Source organism: Chiloscyllium punctatum, chromosome 33 (assembly GCF_047496795.1).
Source record: "Chiloscyllium punctatum isolate Juve2018m chromosome 33, sChiPun1.3, whole genome shotgun sequence".
Classification (NCBI taxonomy): Eukaryota; Metazoa; Chordata; class Chondrichthyes; order Orectolobiformes; family Hemiscylliidae; genus Chiloscyllium; species Chiloscyllium punctatum.
This window is the reverse complement of record NC_092771.1, coordinates 11,044,286-11,059,473: the sequence shown is the minus strand read 5'-3', so window position 1 is coordinate 11,059,473 and position 15,188 is coordinate 11,044,286. Positions and strand designations below refer to the sequence as shown.

The 15,188-nt window shown below is 42.2% G+C and overlaps 1 protein-coding gene across 2 annotated transcripts in view; it reads left to right on the top strand.

Moving 5' to 3' along the window:
* The first annotated feature begins 256 nt into the window (after positions 1 to 256).
* The window catches only part of tmem266 (transmembrane protein 266), a 158,407-nt gene continuing 143,475 nt past the window's right edge, over positions 257 to 15,188 (top strand). The window contains exons 1-2 of one of the 2 annotated variants that reach the window (XM_072552960.1): positions 257 to 324; positions 962 to 1,209. The gene's annotated coding sequence lies outside the window, so the exon portion shown is untranslated. Of the gene's footprint in view, positions 325 to 795; positions 1,210 to 15,188 lie in introns of those variants that run through there. The other variant, XM_072552959.1, reaches the window with a different exon arrangement.

The following is a 15,188-nucleotide window of genomic DNA, read 5'->3' as shown; positions in this document are numbered from 1 at the left end:
ATGCCAACGGGGAAAGAGAGAATCTAAGTGATATCGCTTTGTGATTAAATGCCTACAACGCACCTTAGGGAGTTAAGTAAGCACACACACATGTGCTTATGTAACCATTATTGGCAAATACCAAAATGAAAAGTCCTACAGTGGAACAGATGATACCTTCACTCTTCTGAACCAGGTCTGATGCCAAACAAATTATTTGGTTCTATATTTCTAGAAACATCCAGAGAACCACGTTCCTCTGGTGGATCTATCGGGTGCATAATAAATTTAACTGGGATGCCTGTGCACAGGAAGTAGCCGTACAGGCACAATGGGCAAACTACAGTAAGTATATTTCCACTTCCAACGCGGGTGACCGAATTGAGCATTAATGAAACAGGTTTTGATGATATAATTCTCAACATGGATTAATACCGCCGAGATAACGGGGATGCCTTCCCCCCACCCCCTCATACAAAACGGACGAAATCTTATAATCTGCCGTCCTTCCAGCGTGTATTGATTAAAAATAAACCCTTGCAACAGCCCATACACAGAGGCATATAAATACGCTCAGACCGATTCCACTTTAATTAGAAGACGAGGATTTAATCATCGCCAGCAAAAACGAGCGTGGAGAACATCGTCGCTTCTATAATAGGAGCTTTCTCAGGTTTCTGAGCACGTTCCTGCACGGCGGAGAGCTTTCCTGGAAATTGGCGGATTCAGCACGCTGGACAGCTCCCGTTTTAATTGCCCAGTGTCTTTCCCCCGCTGAGAGGAAACCTCTCTCTCCGTTTGGTTGCGGTGGGGGTGGGGAGCAGAGGTGGTTTGTGTGTATGTGTGCATTATTGTCAAGCATTTACCCCCCCCACACACATACACACACACACACTGTTATCTAGTGCGTGCATGTGCCTGTGTGTGTGTGTGTGTGTGTAGCTGTTAAAACCTGCGCATGGTTTTGTTTGGGTCTTTTCAGCCGATCGTTCCAAACACTCCGCTGGTGATGACGCTAGCATTTTTATTCCGCTCCTTGTTCCTGAGCAAGAGCAGCATTAGTCCGGGTAGAAGCCAAATCCACTAAAGGAGAGAGAGAGAGCGTGAGACAAGAAGACTTCCATGAAACAACCTGAACCCCGTGCGAGATCAGCGAGAAAGCCCCAGCACTCCCCCCTCTCTCCGTGAGGAGCCACGCTCGCTGGCTTTCCAGGACGTGACTTGCAGAAGGTAACGATGCAATTTCTAACCATCCATCCTTTTACACGTAGAGAGACAGAGAGGTGGGGGGGGGGGGGGATTAAATAAATAACAGCCTATTTCTCGAGTCGCTTGTGAAAAAAAAATGCAATGTTCCAAATGTACATTATATAACTCCTTACTTCTGAGTCAGTGCAAATAACGGGGAGGGAAGGGTTGGAGAGCACTGGGAGAACAGCCGTGTTTGCATTTTCGAACAGGAAGATGAAGTGCAGCGCCTCACGACCCGTGTTTAAATGTTTATGTATTGTGCAGGTGTCTACATGTGTGTGTTTATCAAGAACAGGGAAAACCATCCAGGCCTCGAAACTTACAAAGCACCCAGAGACACAATAAGGATTTCAATGTATCAACAATATTTATATGTTTTTAAGTGGCCAGGGCAGCGGTTGCTGAGGCGCTGTTACCAGGCGGTAGAAAGCGGGAGCCATGAAATTTCTGAAAACTGGTTGAGATTACAGGCGTGCCTCGACCTCGAGGGAGCAGTGCAATCTTTAAACAGGAATTCATAAATATTCAGGGGAAATCCGTGTGAGGAAACGGTTTCTATTTTGCTCGTAGATAGATTTATTTGAGATGAACGGGGGCGGGGGGCGGGGGAGAGCGGCACTCAGGATGAATTCCTTTTGATGATTACCCCGTTTTAACTTAGTGGGGCCTACTGTACATCGTTTAGAAAAACCAATTCGACATCGATAATCCCATATTCATCAACACGGTTAGGCATAATCTCTTCCGGAATGTCAGCGAAGGCTGTGCCCGGTTATAATGTTGGAGGGGAACTCTCTACAAAGTGGTCAAAAGCAACCAAAGTGGTCAAAAGAAATGACTGAATTGCGTTGTGTAAGTACAGAGTGACCGCCTGGTTAGAAACATAGAAAATAGGTGCAACAATGACCCTTCGACCCTTCATTCAATATGATCATGCAATTTCAGTATCCCACCTCTGCTTTCTCCCCACACCCCTTGAACCCTTTACCTGCAAGGGCCGTGTTCCAGCTCCCTCTTGAATATAACTAACCAACTTGTCCCATAGCTTCCAATGGGAGAGGGTTCCACAGGTTCACAACTCTCCCAGTGAAAAACTTCTTCCTCACCTCAGTCCTGAATGGCTTATCCCTTATTCTTAGACTGTGACCCCTGGTTCTGGACTTTCCCAACATTGGGAACAGTCTTCACACATCTCACCTGTCCTGTTCCATCAGGATTTTATATATTTAATAGTACACTGTACATATGCGGTAATCAAATACTTGCTGTTTTAGAGACAAGGTTTTGAACCCCATGAGGGCAGATGGTGAAATTCAAATTCAATTTTTAAAAATTGAGTTAAAAGACTCATTGTAGCCATTATTGATCATCATGTATACCCATCTGTTCACTAGTTCCTTTCAGGGAAGGATATCTGCCCTCTTTACCTGGTCTGACCTACATGTCAGTCTAGACCTACTGCAAAGTGGTTGACTCTTAAGCACCCTCTGACATAGTCCCAGGTTCACACAATGATCATAGGCAACCAGGAATAAGCAACGATTTCAGGACCAACCAGTGACACCCACCTCCCATGAACAAACAATAATAAGTTGGATGCTGGTAAAGTTTGATATTATTTAACATTAACCATTATGCACTAGGTCAGACTCTTTCTCCAACCCACCTTCCCTTGTTCCTCTCTCTCACTCCTTCCCCCCCTTATTTCTGTTCACATTTGTCCCTTCCCCGCTCTCTACCGCTCTTTTCTCTTTGGCTATTTCCCATGATTTCACTGCTTAGATAATTTCAGGCAAAGCAATGGTTTTACCCTAATAAACAATATTAATTAATTAATCAATGGCAGTAGCAAGTAATATAGTGATTGGTTAAATGTCTGTGGGCACAGGATGATAAGTGTCTGAGAGCAGTTCACTGTTCCACAGACACTTTTGTATGTGTAGTTTACTGGTTTACACGCAGTTACATGGTAATGAAAATGTTTAACATTCTTTCCATTTCTCACCTCCTTTGCCCTTCACTTGGTGGTCATGCCTTCAGTTACCTGGGCCCCAGGCATGAAATTCCCTCTCTAAATGTCTCCAAACCCTCACACTTTTAAGATTTTACTCAAAACCATTTGTCATAGCATCTTTTTCATTGACACCCTCAGTTGTGGCCTGACTACATTTTGGTAAATACCTCAGAATTCATTGGTACATCAAAGGTGTTATCTGAATGTAAGTAATTGGAGTTGGTATGCAGCAACATATGAAACTGCCTGATTGTGCACACACGGGAGTAGTGTTCATTTGAAGTTTCCTGCAATTCCCCTTCAACATCCACCTGAAATCCTGCTGCCATGCTATTCCCTTTCTCCTCAGTTGAAGATTGAATCTGGGCAATAGTAGTGCATCAGCACACAACAGAGGCAGTCTAGATCATGGGCTCTGGAGTGGGATTCAAACCTTTCACCTGCTGTTTAACAAACACTGGTGTTGCCATTAAATAAAGTGATCCGATTTTTGCACCCACTGCTAAGCCCATTTTTTAAAAATGCACTTTAGTGGCATGTTACCCACTCCTAAATGCCCTTGAAATTTTAAATAATTATTATGTTTGATTTCTGTCATTGATATTGGTGCCTTGATAGGGCGACTTATAAAACTTTTCACTGTATTTTTAATGTAAAAGTACGCATGATAATAAATGTCTATTCTATTCTGTTTCTGTTCTATTGAGCCAAGCAGTTTGTTAGGCCATTTTAGAGGGTAGTTAAGAATCAATGTTTAGGTTTAGATTTAGATTTTATTGTTACATGTACTGCTATGGGTTTGTAGTCACATGCAGCCCAGTCTGCATAAGAATGGCAGATTTCCTTTACACAAGGGCATTAATGTATCAAATGGGTTTGTGAACAACAATCAACTATAGTCTCCATGGTTACCATCATTCAATTCCCAACCTTTACTCATTTGAAGTTTACCACCAGCAGGTATGGACCCAAATCATTAGCCTGGGCTATATAGATTATTACCCCAGTGATATTACCAATACACCACATACTGCCCAACCCCAGCTGCTGTCACATGGTTTCTTGGATGTGGAGTTGTACCTGATGGTTTTCATTTGCTCACTGTTGGATAAATATGGCACTTCAATTTCCAATTTTCTCCTGAACACAATACTGGGCAGCACAGTCAGGTGGTAACAAACTGCTATCAAGAGTGTGGTGCTCGAAAAGCACAGCAGGTCAGGCAGCATCTGAGGAGCAGGAGAATCGACGTTTCAGGCATAAGCCGAGCATCAGGCATATGCCCTTCGTCAGCCCTTCAACAACAAACTGCTGTAAACCTCAGTCATCAGAAAGTTATTCACTGGTACCTTCCCTTTGTCACTTATGTAGTTTCTTCCACTTTGTGAATCTAAATAACTGACAAGCTAACTGTTTTGAATTTCTGCTCAAAAAAATTACAATGCAAGTTGCAGATTCTGTTAAAACCCTGCATAAGTAAATAAGGATATTTTCTTAATCTGTCATGATATATAAGGGGCCTTACTTATGTCAGTACAAAATCCTTGTTTAAAACCTCATGACCCAATATAACAAGACGAAGTTTCACTTGTTCAATCATTCAAAGGTAACCGGTCAGTATGTGCTATGATTAGCAATGAGGCTTATTTTTTTGAGATTCAGAGTTGTTTAAGAAATGCAGTACAGCTGTCAGATAATAATTTAATGCAGTCAATTATCATTTTTGATTTCACTGCACATCAGGGGGCAGTGAAATTATCATCACTGTGCAATAAATAAAAGGCATTTTGCAGATAGGTTGAACACGCATGCTTGAAAGGAACTGCACAAAGAATGCAAAATCCAAAAAAAGGTTTTTCCACTGTATCGTTTAATTCCTTTTTTTAAAAAAAACATTAATTTAGGATATATTTTATGACTACAAACTTCTGTTGCCTTGTCCACTGGAGGATAGATAGACACGAGGTAGAAAGGGATACAGGGATATGCCAATAGGTTTAAGTTAAAGGGGAAGGCAGCAACAGTGCCAGCAAAAGCCTTTGGGCTGAATGGCCTGTCCTTATGCTGAGGGCTCTTTGTCATGTTGGAAAATTGACCTGTACTTAACAATGAAATTGGTGGAAAAGCCCAAGTCACCAGAATTATGACAGTATCGAAAAAAAACTGTTGAGCCCATTGTGTCTGCACCCACTCTCAAATGAACGTTTCCTTTAGTGTCATTCTCTGACCTTTCTCCTGTAACCTTTGAACATTGTTCATTTTCAGTTAAGAGTCCAATTCCCTTTTGAAAGCATCTGTTGAACCTCTATTCGGCCCAACTCATCCATGCCAACCAGGTTTCCTAAACTGAACTAATACCATTTGCCTGTATTTGGCCCGTAACTCTCCAAACCTTTCCTATCCACTTACTTATCCAAATGATTTTTAGATGTTGTAATTGTACTCGTCTTTACCATTTCCTCTGGCAGCTTATTCCATATACACTATCCTGTGTTTGAAAAAGATGCCCCTCAGGTCCCTTTTAAACCTTTCCCCTCTCACTCCAAACATATGCCGTCTGGTTTTGGACCCCTCTACCCTGGGGAAAAGACCTTGGCTATTCACTTTATCCATGCCCACATGATTATATAAACCTCTATAAGGCCACCCCTCAGTCTCCCACACTCCAGGGAAAACAGTCCCAGCCTAACCAACCTCTCCTTATAACTCAAACCCTCCAGTCTCGGTAACATCCATGTAAATCTTTTTTGCACCCTTTTCAGTTAATAACATTCTTCCTGTAGCAGGACAAGCACAATTGTACACAGTACTCTAGATGTGGCCTTGGTAAAAACAAGGACTGCAGTTGCTGGAAACAAGATTTTAGATTAGAGTGGTGCTGGAAAAGCACAGCAGGTCAGGCAGCATCTGAGGAGCAGGAAAATCAATGTTTCGGGCAAAAGCCTGAATGAAAGGGTTCAGAAAACATTTACAAGGATGTTGCCAGGGTTGGAGGATTTGAGCTACAGGAAGAGGCTGAACAGGCTGGGGCTGTTTTCCCTGGAGTGTCGGAGGCTGAGGGGTGATGTTATAGAGGTTTACAAAATTATGAGGGGCATGGATAGGATAAATTGACAAAGTCTTTTCCCTGGGGTCAGGGAGTCCAGAACTAGAGGGCATAGGTTTAGGGTGAGAGGAGAAAGATATAAAGGAGACCTAAGGGGCAACTTTTTCACACAGAGGGTGGTACGTGTATGGAATGAGCTGCCAGAGGATGTGGTGGAGGTTGATACAATTACAACATTTAAGAGGCATTTGGATGATTATATGAATAGGAACGGTTTGGAGGGATATGGGCCGGGTGCTGGCTGGTGGGACTAAATTGGGTTGGGATATCTGGTCGGCATGGACAGATTGGACCAAAGGGTCTGTTTCCATGCTGTACATCTCTATGACTCTAAGGGCTTTTGCCCAAAACGTTGATTTTCCTGCTTCTCGGAAGCTGCCTGAACTGCTGTGCTTTTCCAGCACCACTCTAATCTAGAATCTAGATGTGGCTTTACCAATTTCTTGTACCTCCTCAAATTAGCATCTTAACTCCAGTACTCAATTCTCTGACTGATGAAGGCAAATATGCCAAACACCTTGATTTTTTCATTTGTTCCTGTGATGTTGGTGTAGCTGGCCAAAGTTTGCGTGGGAATTGTACTTGTGAAGCCTCTTGAGAACTTATCAATGTGTTGAACATTCTAAGTAAATACTAGTAAGGTCAGACCAGGTAAGGGAATACATTTTCTTCCCTGAGAGCTATAGCTGAGAGTCCCTGTTAAAGAGGGTGTTTCTCTATCGGGATCACTTTGAACAAAGGTTCGTTAGCAGGACATGTTTTAAAGTGCACCATCTCACTGCTGAGACTCATGACTAATGGATCATGTGGCTGTCTGTAGTTTTGAGAAGTAGGTTGATGAGAAATTGAGTAATCAGCAGCAATGTGATGTCATTGTTAATTTGTGATGAATAGTTCTGGTTAGTTTTACAAATATTCTAGAGATGACAAAATCTCATTACCCTTTATGGCCTTTTCCCACCGTGCCCAAATCCACCCAGCAATTATGTCAAATCCAATACCTTCAGAGATCTAACTTTTCAGTTAAATTTCATCTCCAGAGACGTCCTGTTAGTAAAGGTTAGACACAGGGTTGAGTTTATCCTTTGCATAAGGCTCTGGTCAAATGCATTCAGAATACTGTGAGCAGTTTTGGGTCCTGTATCTAAGGATGGGCTAGCCTTGGAGGGAGCCCAGAGCAGATTCACAAGAATGATCCCAGGGATGAAGGGCTGGGCAATGAGGAATAGTTGAGGATTCTGGGTCTGCACTGGATGGAGTTTAGAAGGATGAGGGGGGATCTCATTGAAACTTACAGAATACTGAGAGGCTTGAACAGAGTGGACGTGGAGAAGATGTTTCCACCACTAGGAGAGACTAGGATTGTAGGGGACGGCTTCAGTGTGATCCTTTAGAACTGAGATGAGGAGGAATTTCTTCAACCAGAGGGTGGTGAATCTGTCAAACAGAAGGCTGTGGTGGCAAGTCACTGAGTGTATTTAAGACAGAAGTAGATATACTTTTAATGGGTGAGGGATTCAAGGGTTATGGGAAGAGGACAGGAGAATGGGGTTGAGAGCCATGATTGAACAGCAGACCAAATTGAATGGGCCAAATGGCTTAATTGTGCTCCTAATTCTTATTGGTCTTTCCCAGAGTGAATATCCTCAATGCCAAAATAACTCTGGAGCATGCCTGTGATGTCAGCTGGCTGTGAGAGGCTTCAGGAAGCAGGTGCTGATGTGTTCTTGTCAAGGGGACCGGGAGATCAGGACTACTGAAGCAGAGTTTCTATCCTAGGGGTACTTGTGGAGGAGAATCCCTTGGCTGATTGTGACAGCAGGTCAGGGAACTTGTTTAGAACAGCACAATGGTTTCAAATATCAGTTGGGCCACTCAAGATGAATGCAGAATTTAGATTAGATTAGATTAGATAGATTAGATTAGATTACTTACAGTGTGGAAACAGGCCCTTCGGCCCAACAAGTCCACACCGACCCGCCGAAGCGCAACCCACCCATACCCCTACATCTACCCCTTATCTAACACTACAGGCAATTTAGCATGGCCAATTCACCTGACCTGCACATCTTTGGACTGTGGGAGGAAACCGGAGCACCCGGAGGAAACTCACGCAGACACGGGGAGAATGTGCAAACTCCACACAGTCAGTTGCCTGAGGCGGGAATTGAACCCAGGTCTCTGGCGCTGTGAAGCAGCAGTGCTAACCACTGTGCCACCGTGGTTATTGCAGGTGGACACCAATTATCCTTTTTTTTTGTTTTTCCGAATGAAGCCAGTTCTTTTGGCCCTTTTAATTTCAAAGATATGGAGATTGCGGGCCAGGCCAGTTATTGGTTATCTCTAACTGCCCTTAGGAAGGGGGTGGCGACCTGCCGTCATGAATGCCTGCAGTCCTTTTGGGCAGGGACACCTACAGCGCAGAAAGAAAGGGAATTCCAGGATTTTGATCCAGCACCAGTGATGGGACAATGGATATAGTTCCAAGTCTGAATGGTGAGTTAGTTGAAGGTGAGCTCACAACTGACGATATTCGAATGCAACTGCTGCCCTTGTCTTTCTAGGTTGTAGAGATCATGTGTTTGAAAGGTGTTGTCAAAGGAGATTTGGCAAGCTGTTGCTTGTTGATGGTCCCACTGTGCATCAGGGACTAAAGTTTTAATGTGCGCTTTGTCTTGATTCTTCACTCCCCTAACTGAGATCAGCAAATTCAGTACTGCACTCATTGGGACACGACCATCAAACTATTGGGACATGTTACTCTCTTGATAATCAATAAGGCAAAGGTAAAGTTGTAATTGGGAGAGATGACTGGTGATGGTTTAATCCAAGGGTCACCACACCTCAGGCAAGGGGAGAGGTTGGGTTGACAATACTTCATGGTAACCTCAGCCATTGCAGGAATTGAACCCATGCTGTTGACGTCACTCTACATTGCAAATCAGCCATCCAGCCAACTGATTCTGTTTTTATACTAGAAGGTGTCACTGTATCTATCCGAAAAGCATAATCATTTATAATTAAAGCTATCAAATTAATAGATTATTGATATGATCAGGTTATCAATAATAAGGCTGTCAGCACATAGTACAACAATCTTGCATCTGTGTAACATTTCAGGACTCATGACCACTCAAACTCATGACCAGTCAAATATGTACTTTTAATTGTAATGTGGAATAAATCTGGCATTCTTATTAATTGAGTATTGTATTTAGAGTCATCCAGCACAGAAACAGACCCTTCGGTCCAACTCATATGTGCCAACCAGACATCCCAGTCTGATCTAGTCACATTTGCCAGCATTTGGTCCATATCCCTCTATTCATGTACCCATCCAGATGCCTTTTAAATGTTGTAGTCGTACCTGCCTCCACCACTTCCTCTGGCAGTTCATTATATACACGCACCACTCTTTGTGTGAAAAAGATTCCCTTCAGAACCTTTTAAAATCTTTCCCATCTCATCTTAAACTTATGCCCTCTAGTTTTGGACTCCCCACCCTAGGACAAACACCTTGGTTATTCACCCTCTCCATGCCCTTCATGATTTTATACTTCGGAATAAGATGGTCAATAAGTAAATTTTTACATTGCTTTACATAAAATGTTACTTGCTCATTTGTTAAGTATCAGAGATGTGCAGCTGAAATTCGTTGCAATTTTGAGAATTTGAATAAGTCAGGTACAAAAGTGAAATGCCAACTATGTTTATGAAGACAAAGTAACATAGTCCAAAGCTTCATGCAGCACTACTCACTTACGGAACATCTGTTAAATTTCCTCCTCCTTTCAGAAAGGAACATGTCGTTCCACTTCCCGACAGCTGTACATAAGATCTTGAACCTGGGCCACCTTCACCTTCAAATTATACATGATGATATAATGTAGCAATTTTAAACAATTAATTCTAAAATGGTGGACTGAAAGTAACATGGATCTTGCACCTGCTCCTGAGATTCAGGCTTATTTCTGACAGTTATTATATTTCAATAGTATTGGATTTTTATTTTGATTCATTTTAGTTAAAAGACATTTAGATAAGTACACGAATAAGAAATGTTTGGAGGGATATGGGCCAAGCACAGACAGGTGGGTCGAGTTTTTTTATTCATGGGATGAGGGCATCACTGGCCCATTCCTAATTGGCCAGAGGGCAGTTAAGAGTCAACCATATTGCTGTGGATCTGGAGTCACATGTAGGTCGGGCCAGGTAAAGATGCCCAGTTTCCTTCAAGGACATTAGTGAACCATACGGGGTTTTCCAGCAATTGACAATTGATTCATGGCCATCATCAGATTATTAATTCCAGATGTTAATTGAACTCAAATTCCACCATCTGCTGTTGTCAGGTTTTGAACCCAGCTCCACAGAACAATCTTGGGTCTCTGGATTAACTATCCAGTGATAATACCACTAGGCTATCACTTCCCAAACTTAGTTTGGGATTATGGTGGACTTGTTGGACTGAAGGGTCTACTTCCTTGACTCGATGACTCTGTTATTCCTTCATACTGATGGCATTTGAGTTAGTTACAGCACCGTCTTGACTTGGAATTGTGGTTGCCATTCCTTCACAGTTGCACAATCAAAATCCTGGAACCCCTGAACAGCATTGTGGGTGTATCTGCAGCAATTCAAGGTGTCCAAGGATGTGAAGGCGAGGTGAATTAGCCATGGGGGATAGGGTAAGTGGAGTGGCTCTGGATGGGATGCTCTTCGGTGTGGATTCGATGGGTCGAATGGCCTGCTTCCACATTGTAGGGATTCTATGATTCTCCTCCTTGAAAATGCTGACAGCCTCTTCTGACTGACTAAGACCCTCAGCTGGGATGAGGATGCCCTAAGCCTCTCTCGCACCCTGCCCCCATAAATCATGGGTGGTCACATGGGAAAACCTAGAAAGCTCTGCAGTCATTTGTGCCCCTCATAATGTGTAAAGTTCTGCCCGTAAGGCTCTGAAGTGACTTCACAGGGTAAACACTGAAAACTTCTACCCTCCCCACCAGAAGTGGAGCAAAGAACTCAGTATCAGAGTCTCAGAATAAAGAGTCCACCATTTTGGACTGTGATGGGGAGAAATAACATCAATCAAAAAGTTATACATCTTTGGAATTTTATATCCCAGTTGGGTGGAAATGTGTTGGAAACAGTTAATAGGAGGTTTACCAGACAAATACCTGGGTTATCTTATTAGGAAGGATTGGACAGGCCACGTCTGCATCCACTGGAGTTTGGAAGAGAAAGAAGTGACCTGATTGAAACATGTAGGTTCCTGAGGTGTTTTGACAGAATGGATGTGGATACAATATTTCTACTTACGGAAGAATCGAGAACTAGGGATCACTGTTTGAAAATAAGGGAGGTCACCATTTAAGACAGAAATGAGGAGAAATTTTAGTTGGTAGGACGCAAAGTCTTCGAATATCTTGAACGGAGAGTTGGATAGATTCTTGAAAAGGAAGAGGCGTGTGAAAGTTTATCAGGAATAGGCAGCAACGTGGAGTCATCAGATCAGCTGGGATCTTATTGTGTGGCGATCCGGCTGAGGAGCTGAGTGGCCTGATTCTAATTCATATATTGGTTCGATCATGGGGAAGTTAATGAAAGTTTGGATGATGGGAGGATTAAGCGCTATGCGTGTACTGGTGGAGCTGAGGTAGTAGATCAAATATGATCTTTTTGAAGAATGGAGCCGGCTCAAAGGGCCGAATGGCCTATTCCTGCTCCTATTTCTAGGGTTCAGCAGAATTCGCTTCCTAGGCTTGTGCGCAAGCAGCTCTTGAAGAAAGCACAGGACATGCTGCCCTAGCCCAATGGAACTGTACACTGGGAAGAGTCAAGACTTTTCAGAGGGATGAACAGGAAATGGAAAGGTCAGGGAAGAGAAATGAAGAGGATATAGAAGCAAATTATTGCAGATGCTGGAATCTGTACTGAAAACAACAAATGCTGGAGATCACAGCAGGTCAGACAGTGTCCATGGAGAGAGCGTAAGCCAACATTTCGAGTCGAGATGACTCTTCATCAGCTGTCTCTCCAAGGATGTTGTCTGACCCACTGTAATCTCCAGCATTCACTGTTTTTATGAACAGGATGTACAGAGCTGAAAATTGAATTTGCTCTGAGACAGTGAGACGCCCAACAATTGTCATAGAGTCATACTGCATGGAAACTGACCCTTCCTTCCAACTCATCTATGCTGACCAAGTTTCACGGATTAAACTAGTCCCATCTGCCTACATTGGGCCCACGCCATACTAAATGTTTCCTATTCATGTACCTGTTCAAATATCTTTTAAATGTTTGAAATGTACCTGCACCGACCATGTCCTCCAGCAGTTCATTCCATATATGAACCACCTTTTGTGGGAAAAAGTTGCCCCTCAGGTCCCTTTCAAATCTTGCTCTTCTTACCTTAAAATTATACCGGCTAGTTTTGAACTCCCAACCCTAGGAAAAAGACCTTTGCTGTTCACCTTATCTATACCCCTTATGATTTTATACACCTCTATAAGGTCACCCCTCAACCTCCTATGCTCCAGGGAAAAATCTCCCAGCTTGTCCAGCCTCTCCTTATAATTCAAACCCTCCAGCCCCAGTAATATCCTTTAAAACTCTCCAATTTGATAAATATCCTTCCTGTAGCAGGGCGGCCAGAACTGAACTCAATTTTGAAGATGTGGGTCAGATCACCCCTTAACCTTCTAAATCCTAGATAAACCAACCTCATTTGTACAATCACTCCTCATTATTTAACCCCTGAAATCCAGGAATCATTCTTATTAACCTGTTGTACCCCCTCCAAGGCCAATCTATCCTTCTGAAGATGTGGTGCCCAAATCTGTTGAAAGTACTCCAAGTGGGGTTTAATCAGGGCTTTGTATAACTGCAGCATAAGATGTGAAGGCCAGCATTTAATTAGCTTCCTTGATTATTTTCTGGGCTGTTGAGGCTGTTTCTTTGAGTCGAATTGAAACCCATACACCCATGCATTTGGGTGCTTGCCTGTCAATAAATCATGCTGCCTCTTATTTCTGGCAATTGTGTGAATCCTAGCCATGCCTTTGATTTACTTTTTGAAAAATAGGCTTTAATAAAATTACATCTCAGTAAAATAGCGCGGTGGAAATAATTGTTAGAAGGAAAAGTATCATCTTGCACTTCTAAAGCACCTTTCACCTCCTTCAGGATGTTCTAAAGTACTTCAAAGCCAGTTAATTATTCTGACCTTTGTCATCATTGTAACATAAGCAGAGGGCAACTGTTAAGTTGTGAACAGCAATGAGAACTGAGGTAAATTGCCATTCAAATCGTTTTGGTTGTGCAATCTAAAAGATGGATATTAAACAATTTTTTAAAAATCTTTTGAGTTTTCATAGGATCTTTCACAGCCATACAATGTTTCAAAAGCAGTGAAGTTCTTTATGAAGTGTAATCATGACTATAATATGAGAGATGTGGCAGCCAGTATGTGCGCAGCAAGACCCCAAAATCAATAATACAACAAATCCCCCAGATAATCTACTTCTATGATGAGAGGTCAGTGCACTTCCCACTGAGTCTGGGTGGTGGCATTGGTTAGAGCATTAGGACAGTTCTCTCAATAGTGCATTAAACTGATGATTGTCTGCTTAACTCCTGAAATGAGCTTTAAACCAATGACCCTCTGACACTGAGGCCAGGGTACTAGCAACTGAGCAAAGCTAAAACATGGTGATTTCATCAGATAAATTATATCTGCTGTCACAATAAGAGCATTTGATTCTTTAGAGTAAATAAGTTAAAAGTCTAATTTTAAGTTACAAAGTTAATTTTATAGTGTGCGTCAAATTAAGCGTTTGGTTATTAATATTACAACAGTCATTTTGAAGTTAAAATGTTTATGGAACTGGATATAAAGATAAAGTTGAAGTACATTTTTTTCAATTTCTACTTTCAATGCCTTAACTTTAGAGTAGGAGAACTGAATGGAAACCCTGTATCAGCATTATTTCACACTAGCAAGATTTAATTTCAGCACTGCTGATATTTCCAGATTTGATACAACAGTTAGATGCAGAATTGAATCTTTCTGCTCTGCCACAATCTGACTGTAATAATGTGACATTGCTATTTCCTGTACGAGCTGTTCTCTGGCCTCTCTGAGTGCGACTACCAATTTAGTGGAAATTTAGGAATGATTTTCCACTCTGAGACTATGTCCACAAGGAACTGGGCTGAGTGCTCGAACACATTGCTTCAGATCGTTAGCAGCACACAGGCAAGGCTTTCATCCATAAGTCTAAGCTGGCTTTGAACTCATGTCAAGTGATAAAAAGCTTGAAATGAATTTTAACTCATCTGCAAATTGCAAAAAACAATGAAGGTGGGAAGGAAATCATTTTCTAAACATATACATATTTGCCAGTCAATTTTTTAAATAGCAGAATGTTTGACAAAGGGATATAACTGTGTAATTTATTGTATTGGTGAGATGTGAACCCAGACTGCTAAGCACAGAGGACACGACACCACTAGCGCCTACAGATTTCTGGTTTAGGTTTAATGTATCCAGTTGCTGTGAAGAACAAAGAGAAACCAGGATCTGTCTCTGGTGCCAGTCTATTGCAATCTCAATGTTAAAGAAGTAACTCCCCTGTTCATTTCACAAACAAGAACAGAAATTGCTGGAAAAGCTCAGCAACATCTGTGGATTGAAGTTAGAGTTAACATTTCAGGGTTCGTGACTCTTTCTCAGAAGTAGATCATTCCCCTGTTCATTTACCTGATTGTTATTTGTGGACAAAGTCAGAAGTCACAAGACACCAGGTTATAGTCCTACAGTTCATTTGAAAT